Below are 11,857 nucleotides of genomic sequence, written 5' to 3'. Positions count from 1 at the left end.
AAGTTAAGTAAATTATTTAATTATAAGAAAAGTGACACATTTTTTCTAAAACATCATAATCATCTTTCTTAATACCCCATCTCCCTCTTCTACTTGATTATAGTTGAGGGAGTATTCATAGGGATAATTTAGAGAAAATTGATAAATATGAGAAATGGTTCTTATATTTAGGACCAAAACCAACTCAAAAATAGGGTTCTATATTAAGGACCGGATGAGTATTAAATTATTTAATTATAGTATATATTACATGATTTTTTTAAAATAGTTATATGAATCATTAAATTATATATCAATTTATAACTGAGACAAATTAATTTAAAAAATTATAAATATAAATAGTTTAAAGTAATTTAGTAACTTTATTAAGTTCTTTAAATTAGTTAATTGGGTTTTATATTAAGGATCGAAGAGAGTAAAATATCATTCATGAATCATAATATATACAGACACCCACAATCTTATTTATAAGACACTCTTAACATATTTTATCAAAATTTTTTTAAAAAATCACGTTCTTTATTAAACAAATGTATTTGAAAATTAAAAAAATAAACTTTTAAATTATTCATAACAATTTTGTTAGCTAGAAATAAGGGTGAAAATTAGGTAGAAGGCTTATTAAGACTTATCGTTCGGCTTGACTTGCATTTGACCTAACCTATTTAAAAACAAGGGTAAGCCTGAGCCGTTTTGAAAATCTATTTCGCTTAACAGTCAAACTCAAACTCTCTAAAAAGCCTATTAACCCTATTAGATTGGTTTGAGCATGTTATAAATTTATAATGTTATGTTTGGTATTACCTTGTTGATTGATTAGATTATATTATTTTATGTTGTATTTTTGATAATTTGGATTGAATTATTATAATTTTAGATTGATTTATGTAATTATAGCTTATTTTCAACTTACATGAAGGCGTCCTCTTTTTATCATGTTTGAAGGCCTCCTTTTTGAAGTTTTTAGAAATATAGGCTGTTGTCAGGCTTTTACACAAACCAAGCTTGAGCTTAAAAAAAAAAAAAAGTGTAACAAGCCACAAACTGATATTCAAGCCTGACTTGTTATAAGATAGGCCTAACTTGTAAAGCAAGGTTAAAAAAAAAGGGTAAGTTGGACCATATATACATAACATAATCATGCAATCAAGGTTTTAAACGAGTACTCTATATTTAAAATTGACAAAATAAAATTGAATATAAAATAACAAAAAATCATTAAAAAAAACTATTGAAATTGAAAAATTACAAACAAGGACTTGTTCATAAAAATTGTTGTCAAAACCTATACTATTATTGCCAAAACCCATAGGAATGTTGTAACAAGTCCCTATTTGTAATTTTTTTTTATTTCAGCATTCTTTTTTTGTGATTTTTTCATAAAATAATCATCGTCATGTAAAAAGATGTAAGAAAAATCACATTATAAGTTTGGGCTAAAGTGTGCCCAGCACCCTGAACTATTTACCCAGGTGCGTCCAGTGGCCTAAAGTAATTTTGGGTGCATCCAGTGTCCTAAACTAATTAAAATGGTGCGTCCATATCCCAGGCTAACAGAAATGTTATGTTTAACTGTTATTTTCCTGACTCAATTTAAACTTGACCCCAGATATTCTAAATGGTACACATATGGACATTTGATATGTATTATTCTTACTCAAAATTGAATTTATTTCCTTCCTCTTTTTCTAAATAAATTGACTTTTGAGTAAGAATAATACACATCGTGTGCCCATGTGTCTACCATGTAGAATATCTAGGGTCAACTTTAAGCTGAGTCAGAAAAGTAACAGTTAAACATAACATTTCTGTTAGCCTGAGATATGGACGCACCATTTTAATTAGTTTAGGATACTGGATGCACCCAAAATTACTTTAGGCCACTGGACGCACCTGGGTAAATAGTTCGGGGTGCTGAGTGCACCTTAACCCTATAAGTTTTACATTGAGATTTTTTTTCAAATTTAAAATTATTTTTCCATAATTATTCTTAATATCCAATGGCACATATTAGCTTGCAATAAATTTTTACTAAGAGAAGTTATTAAGCTAAGCATTAATTAATTAATTAAAAACGTGTATTTTAATGAAAGAAGCATTTAATAGGAAAGATAAAATCGATGTTGGCAAAAAAAAAAAAGATAAAATAGATGAGTATTTTTTATTAAAAAAGTAAGAATAATCAAAGCAAAGTGATTGGGAAGTGACAAATACATTATACATAATCTTATCCTGTTATCCTAACTCAACAACTTTTCTTTTGATAGAATTTAGAGTTTATAACAAAATTTGCCGCCAGTGCACTGAATTTTATTTTGGGCTAAGGTGCTAGCACCCCAAGTTTTTTTGGGACATATCTAATATTTTAAAATATTTTATGTGACATTCAACACTTTAAAATATTTTTCAAGTATATTTAATACTTTGAAATATTTTTTTGGTCTTGATGCTGGATGCATTAAAAAATATTTTAGAATGTTGAACATATTTAAAAAAAATATTTTAGAATATTAGATACATCAAAAAATATTTTAAAATACTAAACGTACTTTTAAAAAAATATTTCAGAATACTGAATAAAAAAATTTTTCCACTAAATACATCTTAACACTTTTTTTTTTTATCATATTTGGATGAGATTGGTATATTTGACTGATAATATGATCAATCGATATTTGATTTGACTGAGTCCGAAATGTTTACAAAATCAATCAAACCAAATTGATGCCCGGGATTTTGGCCCCAAAAATAGAAAGCGGATTGAAAATCAACCCAATCCATGAACAAATAAATTAAAAATTCATGGGTTAAGTTCCATTTTTAAGATAACATTTAATATCCTAAATTAATATTTAGTGTATGCATTCTAAAATGCTCAATAGTACTTGATATTCTAAAATAATAAAAAAAATTATCATTATAATTTTGACTTGATTATAACTCATTTTATAAATTTTAACTCGGTATAACTTATTTTACGGAGTTAAAGTTTGATAATTGAATTATATTAAATTAAAATTATAAGAAACAAAAAGTTAATTTTTTAAAATAATTCTTGATGTAATTTTATTCTTAAAATATTTTTTAATAACAACAAGCACTCTAAATATTGAATGCTATTGAAAAACATTTTAAAATACAGAATGCACACAAAATTATTTTAAAATATTGAGATCACTGAAAAAATATCAAAAATTAATTTAAAATACTGAGTACTATTAAAAAATATTTCATAATATTAAATATAACTTTAACGCAACAAATTAATGAGAAAATTGCAATAAAATCATGAAAAAAAATAATTACTAAAAATCTTAATATTAAGTAAGAATCAGTCATTTTTTATTTTGGATCTCGTTATTATACATATTTAAATTAAGTCTCTTCCATCGTCGGCAACGTTCACCGTCTCCCTCGTATAGGTGTCAGAATCAAGTCTGTCATCTTCATCAACGCAAGGGTCCAATTATGTGGTCACAAATCATTAGCCTCAATTAATATATTTAGGAATAATTATTAATTTTATATTTATCATTGATGATTTGGATTAAAATAATTTTATTGATGGTGTTGATAATGTTTGATAATAATTTTGTATACCTTGAAATAATTTTTCTATAAAATCTCAATATTTGAGTTTTTTCCCCTCTCAGTGGACCAAAATTTCGTCCTTGAAAAAATATCCTAATGTAATTTCAAAATATTTATTGTAATTTGATAATATTTTTGTCCACTACCTAAAACATATAGGATGAAAGGAAACCAAAAAAGAATAAAACAAGAAATTAAGTTTGCAGATAAAAATATTTTTTGCCTTATGAAAAGCGTTTTTGTATAGTTTAAAATAACCGTCACTTTATGGTTTTGATTCCATTTTAAAATTATTCTCGGATTCTGATGAAGCATTGATTCCTTTTAAAACTTTATAATTTGTCACTTATTAACTTTCAATTTCATAGTGGAGAAATAATATATAATAGATTGCTACAGAATTAATATAAATGTTTTTTTAGTAAAATACAATTAAATGTTTTCCAATTTGTATTATTTAATATTTTCTGGATGTTTATTATTTAATGATTTTATTAATTCATATTCATCACATAACTAACTGACAGTTTTGTCAAATGAAAAAACAATAAAAAAGATAGTTACTGTTAAAAATGTTATATGTTAATTAAATTTTGTATAAACATATAATTTCTTATGAATTTTTCTTAAATATTAAACTGTCCTTTTCTAAAAATTTGAAAAACACACACACTGAAAAATTTTATGTTCTCCAGTTGAATTTTCAGGCTAGTTATGAAGTCGTTATGGGTTGACATCCATATAGCCAAATATGGACCAGCCAGGACCAAGAACATGGCAATTCTGCTTACCAAATTAAAAAATTAATTTATAATCTGATAATACATATAACTATTTTAAAAAAATTATGTAATATATATTATAATTAAGTAATTTAGTACTCTTTTTAATTTTTTCAAATTAGTTAACTGGTCTTATATTAAGGATTATAGACGGTAGATGTGAGGTAAGGAGGCAATAATGATTTTAAAGTTTTTTTAGTAACAAAATTAGAGATATTTTGGATGCCAAATTTGAATTATGGTATTTGCCTCCTCCCCATGGAGCTTTAATGTATGGTCAAATCCCAGCCAAGTCGCCCACGCCCATCAAGATGCTAACTACTAGGGTATAATAGGGAAGGAAGTTGCACATCAAATGCATGTGGTGAAGGACGTTGCATGTCAATTGCACATTATATAGCGACGGTGACTAGGTCTAGGTCTAATTTAAAAAAAAAAAAAACTAATCCCTTATACATAATAAATCAAAATTTGAATTCCTGTTAAAGGAGATATTTATATTTAGTACTTAATAGTATCCGAAATAAATAAGACTGTCTACAATAAAAAAAAAAAACCTAGATGGAGCAAGAAAATACATATTATATTCCCAGTAAAAAAATGAATTTTTAAGTTAAAATTACTCATACTTAAAAAAATTAAATAATAAACTTATTTCAAAGGATTTAAATATAAAGAAGTTGCCTCAAGATCCAGAACTATAGCTTTTTAGTGTGCAAAAAACTTTATTAATATTATTAGTTTTGTAATATAGTGGTATGAAAGTTTCTTTGTAAATGAAAAGTTAAAGGTTCAAATATGTTTGTAATCTTATAACCCAATATGTTTTTATACCAAAAAAGTACTGTTTCAAAAAAAAAAAAAGAAGGACCAAACACTTTAATTCAAGTCCCTTTAATCAGTAAAATTTTTAAACAAGAAATTTTCATCGATTTTTCCTTCGTTTTCTTTTTTTGTCAACCATCGATTTTTCCATAAATTAACATGAGGTCTAGCTGCATCCCCATGTGGCTACACTATGATGTGATGCACAACAAGGTTTGGTCATTTAAAGTAGTAATTAATTTGAGGAGGTTGGAAAGGGGATGGTTGCCCCTTCCTTATTAGTGGTAAACGCATGTTCATCCTTTACTCCCTACCTCTCTCTCTATATATATATATCTGTGTGTGTGCGCATTATTTAATGGAAAAATCTAAAAAAAATAACTTTTGAATTTCAAAATTCTAAATTAATATTAGTTACTACACTCAAAAAGAAAATGACCACACCCGAAGAGCAAATAACAACATATTTTTAAAGTAATTCCTTATTTGGAGTTTTGAAATTCAACATTTTTTTTTTGGGATTTTTTCTTATTTAATTCTAAATAACATTTTCTTATTGACAAAATTAACAATGCTAGAAATGAGAGGAAAAAAATAACAATTTTATTGAAAAAAATGATTTTAAGCTGAGACCACATGACGAGAAAGAAAAATATCTAACACTTGTTTAGTTAACCATCAAATAATTTATCAATAAATATAATACTAGTTAATTAGAAAATCATCAAATATTGTTAACGGTTTTTATTGTTTTAAAATAAATTTATCGTTATTTGACAGTTATCTCATTTAATCTTTAGGCTTAAGGAAAGAAATTTGATAATTTTATTAAAAAAATGTTTAAATGTTTTGAACTATTGGCAACACAAGAGAATTCTCCATTTGGCAGCTCATTGACTGCCTTGAAAAAAGGGGAAAACGCTTAAAGTGGAAAGATTTAAAATCTCATAACCCCAATATTATGATGGGGAAGGTTATTCCGATGACTGTATGTTTTTTTTTTTTTTTTATAGTGACTGTGTGTTTTATTTTACTTGATGAAATTCAAGCCGCAATACTAAACTACTATTTTGAGGATGAATCTGGAAAAAAAATTAAAAGAGTTACTAAATTATTTTAAACTATTTATATTTATTATCTTTTCAAATTAATTTGTATCATTTATACATTGATATATAATCTAATAATATACATAAGTATTTTAGAAAAATATGTAACATATGCTATAATTAAGTAATTTAACAATTTTCTTAATTCCTCCAAATTAATCAACTGAATTTTATATTGATGATAAAAGACAATACTACTTCCAATCATTAGTATAAGAACTCATTTAATTTTTATTTTGGTCTTAAGTGTAAAATACCAATTTATCTTGTCTTTCATTTTTTTTTATTTTTTTAAAGTAGTCTTTCTAATAATAATTGTTCTAGTAAATATATTTGATTAGTAAAGATATTTTACAAAAGATAATACCTATTTATTATAAATAACTAACTTAACTAATTTTTTTAATCTATTTCAATCAATTAATTAGTTCTTATATTAAAGATCTGAGATAGAACTTATCAGTGCAGTTAGGATTGATTCATTCATGATGGGATTAAAGTGATTAACCCAATCGTACTAAGGAAATTTTTGGTGCGGCCGTGATCAGTCAGCAGGGCAGTTAGGGACTGATCTAGTTATAGTGGGACCCCACAGTACTTGGAAGCACAATTGCGCACGTTGCAAGGTCGAATTGTGTTCACGCTTCACCGGGCATGAGCTTGACAGGTGTTTTCCCTTTGCATTAATATCAATCATTAAAAAAACTCAAAAGAAGGTACTTTCTCCGGCCTTTGGTAATATTAATATAAAAATTAAATAATTATTTTGAAATATAAAAAATTAATTAAATTGGCTATTTATCACAAATGTATGTTGATTTTTCTGAACCATTTTCTTTAATTATGTGTATTAGATGATTAGGATTATCATTTTATAAGAACCTTTGCAATCAATAGAGATATTTTAAAAAAAAGATAAAAAATAAAATGAATTGATATATTATATTTTGGACCAAATTCAACTCCTAACTAGTTTTTATATTAAAAATCAAAGGTAATAAGAGTTATGTTGAGTGTTAGAATTGGTTTTAAATATAATATCTTATTTCATTTTTGTCTCTCATATATATATTTATTATTTTTTAAACTAATTTTTCTAACTTATAAATTGACAAATATATATACTACTCTGTAATTATTTACAAGTCACTTTTAATATGTTTCACACAGATCAAGAAAAACATTAAACTTCATTGACTCTTGTTTAAAATTTAATAACTTTTCAATTTTATTTCTATTTAATATACATTATACTTTGTTTAAGCAAAGTCAATACAAAAATAAATAAAGGGTAAAATTGTGCATTCATATAAAAAATTCCTCTCAGTGTCTTATAAATATGAATAAAAAATGTCTTATCCTTTTGTTTTATAAATAGGACTAGAGGAGTATAACCTAATGTAACATATGGCTATTTTAGGGAAATTAGAGCATATATTTTTATGATTAATTAATTCATGGGACTTTTTTTAATGAACTCAAATTAATTAAATACCTATTATATCAAAGATGGGCAGGGAGAAGCATGGCTAGTAATGATTGATGAATGATTACTAAATTGATTGTGTTTAGGTATATATAATTCTCAGCACGTTGAAGGCTTGGGTGGGAATATAAATTATGAGAGGGATTTAGTTATTTTGGGGACCAGTTTGTTGAGAAATTTAATGTGTGCATGGGCTCATGAACTCATGAGACTAACATGGAAATTTCAAGGCCACTAATGAAAGATCACTTTCTTCCCCCTTCAATTAAAATGTGTCCATATCCATGTCCCCTCCACGTTCAGCTTGTTTGTGCAAGCTGGAAACTCTTAGATTCTTAATACCAAAACTAGATAGTTACTATTTATGGTCCTTAATATAATATTCAATTGACTAATTTAAAAAAAATTAAAAAATTAAAAAATTACTTAATTATAACATATGTTACATAATCTCACTAAATTACTTATATGTATCATTAGATTAGATATCAATTTACAAGTAAGACAAATTGGTTTGGATAAAAATAATAAATATAAATACTTTAAAGTAATTTGGTGACTTCTTTAATTTTACTAAATTAGTCGATTCGATCTTATATTAAGAATATGAGGTAGTAATTCACAAATAAGTTGATTAAGTTAACTATTTATCAAAATTGTATGTTGGTTTTCCTAAAACATCTTTTTTATTTTATTTGTGTAGGTGCTAAATCCATGATAAAAACCCTCATTAACAATATGTGTAATCAATATATAGATAGTTTGAGGAAAAATTATAAATTTGAGAGATAAATATTTAGGACCGGTGAGAATAATATAAAACTAATTAATTTCATTGACAGTAAGATTTAAATTTACATATTTTCTCGGATGAGTCACTTTGTTTTTTTTTTTTGGGCAAATTTTGTAAACTAATGTTTTTATATTTGATAGACGACACATGCCTCAAAGCCTCTGTGTCATGAGTGCACATAGCAGTCCAAATCCTTGAGTTTAATCCTCCGAAATGTTACAAAAGCAACATTCTAATTCTTAATTAATTTTTATTCTATATTTGATGCGTTTGAATTTTATGTCGACAAAAATCAAATGCAAAACATTATCAATTGTTCATTAATATATTACAGTGTTCATATGATTTATTAAGTGTATAACTTAATTACTTGACGTTGTATATGATGTGTCGGATAAACAAAAACCAGGTCAGTAATCTAACCTAATTAAAACATAATCCTATTAAATTGGAGATGACATGTAATGAAAAGAAATAATGCGACATGACTTTGTTGCGTTGGTCGTATGTTAATTAGAGACATGACATCTATCTACTCTTACTTGCCTATATTGTCGGTGCTCTTGTGATACCGTGTCCCGTCTAATTAGATGCATCATTGGCCCGCCCATTTACTTTTCTATGAGTAGTTTCAAATATTCTGTTTTTGTTTTTTTGGTTCAAAATTCTTGTTGTCTTTTCAGTGTGGTACTTGTTTGTCTCTTCACCGTTTTGACTTTTATTACCTAAGAACAAAAAACAAAACCAGATTGGCCAGGTTAAAGTAGTTGCTCAAGGATTAATAGATCAAATCGAAGTCAAACCAGATCAAATTAGTCACATTAAAATAATAAAATTTAATTAAAAATAACAAAATATAACAACATTAATAATCATTCACAACAAAATAGAATAATAATTTAATTGTGATTATAACAAAATACAATAATATTGAGGATTTTAATCTTGATGATTCCCTAATAACTAAATTTAATAATTATTAATACCAAAATTATTATTAAAATTCATTCAAATATATAGTAAATGAACTATTAGGAGTTGAATGAGAAAAAATGAGACAAATAGCAAAATAATCATTCAAACTAGTTTACACCAGTTTTTGCTAGCTTGCACCGGTTTGACCGAGTTGATATCGGTTCATTGCTTAAACCAAATTAGACCATTGATCGGTTTTTCGGTTGAACTTGCCTGTTTGGTCCATTTATTTTTTTCACTGTTTATTACACACCTTATATAAATAGTACAAAAAAAGTGTCAACCACTACTTAATTTTTAATATAAAATCTAATTAATTAATTTAAATAAATTAAAAAGCTAAATCAATCATTTAATTATAACAAATGTGACATAATCTTTTTAAAATACTCATATACAATATTAGATCAATTACACATCAGTTTATAAGTTAGGTAAATTAATTTGAGAAAATGTTATAAATATGAGAGATAAAATGGATTAAAGTCTTATATTTAGAACAAAATATAATCTCCTAATTAATTCTTATATTAATGACCAGAGATAGTAAGAATTTTGGAGAAATTAAAGGTGATTAGGTGAGACATGATAGTTATTGGCCAAAATTCAATTAAGAAATTAAAGATTGAGAAGAGTGAGACATATATAATGTTGAGAAAAATGATGAGTGTGTCAAATAAAATCCCACATGGGATGAGTAAGAGAAAGTCCAAGTGTATATATAAACTCAAGCTCCCATGAAGGATTAAATGGGCTTAGAGAAAGGTAGGCCTCGCATCTATAATAACGGGCTAGCGGGAGGGAAAATGCAATTGAAAACTGGCAAACTGGACCTGATAACAGGTCTTTAATGTCATATGTAAATAACTTCCATAATCTTTGAAATTTTACAATAAACTTCCTTGTTCCTTCATATGGGGCTTTTGAGCCATAAAAATAGAGATTTAGATGGTATATTCTTGTGTGCATTAATTTTAAAGTGTTTGGAACCCCTCAGAATAATCACTTTTGCATTTTATGAGATAAAACTCTTCATATATCTATCTCTTATCTCTCACAACGTATAAGTGTTATTTTTAAGCTAATCCAAAAACATGAACTCACTTTTAGCCAGAAACTTGTCTGTGGATCTTCTCTTTGCACGTAGTAATGGCCAAGAACATTAATCGATATGGCACAATCATTACAAACAAGATGACAAGATCAACCTTCTTAGAATGAACCATTTCAACTTGCCATGTTTGTCTCAGAATTTCACTGCCACTCATAATTCTTCTACTTCCATCTTCATCATCATCAAACACAAATGTTAAACTTTCAAATTCATTCTTGAACAACCCTTGAAAGGCATACTTGTGGAATGAAACATAATACAAAGGGTATCTCCAAACAAGCTATGGAAGATCATGTGGCAATCTGTAGAATCCGCCAATTAAAATCATAATCACTTGAATTCCACCAACAATGATCATCCCCATTATGAAATTAGAGAAGATACTCCCAACAACCACCATGAATCTCTCAATGGACATAACAGTGGCAAATAGCACAGAAACTAAATACATAAGGCGTCCAACCTCTCTCCTTTGGATACCTAACTCGGCAAAAAGAAGAAGCTTTCAGTGACAAGTTGAACACAACATATATAATGGGACAATTATCTTTGCTGATATACTACCTTTTGTCCTTAATATAAATGTCAGATAACTAATTTGCAAAAATTAAAAAAATTAATTAAATTAATTATTTTTAATAAATTTGTCCTAGTTTCCCTATACTATGCTATTTAATCATGCGTACCAGAGCTGTCCCTTGATTATGAGTCTTTTTAATATGTGCAATTAATATAGATATTTTGGGCAAAAAAATTACAAATTTAAAAGTCAAAATGGATTGAGACGTTATATGTAGGATCAAAGTGAATTCTTTGTCGGGCTATTAGAAAATAAATAGTAATATACTCCCTCTGGTTCAAAATATAAGCTAAACTTTGTTGTTGGGCTTTGGTTTTTTTATAAGATAATATTCAATTTTATCTAAATATTTATTATTTAATGAGTTTTTTTTTTCAATTTTACCCCTTATATATTCTCTTTCCTTTTTGATTTATTTATTGCATGTTTTACTTATTCTCTTCATTAATAAGGGCATATTTGGAAAAAAAAATTTCCTTACATATTTATTGTTTTAAACTAATTTTATCTAGTTTCTTGATAAACATAAATAGATAAAGTTTAACTTATATTTTGAACCGGAGGAGTAATTCATTGTGTATTTGTATAGAAAATTCTAGGAA

The sequence above is a fragment of the Neltuma alba genome, unplaced genomic scaffold (genome assembly GCF_004799145.2).
Source record: "Neltuma alba isolate B1F8T4 unplaced genomic scaffold, ASM479914v2 tig00013568_pilon, whole genome shotgun sequence".
NCBI classification, from domain to species: Eukaryota; Viridiplantae; Streptophyta; class Magnoliopsida; order Fabales; family Fabaceae; genus Neltuma; species Neltuma alba.
This window is presented reverse-complemented; position numbering follows the sequence as displayed.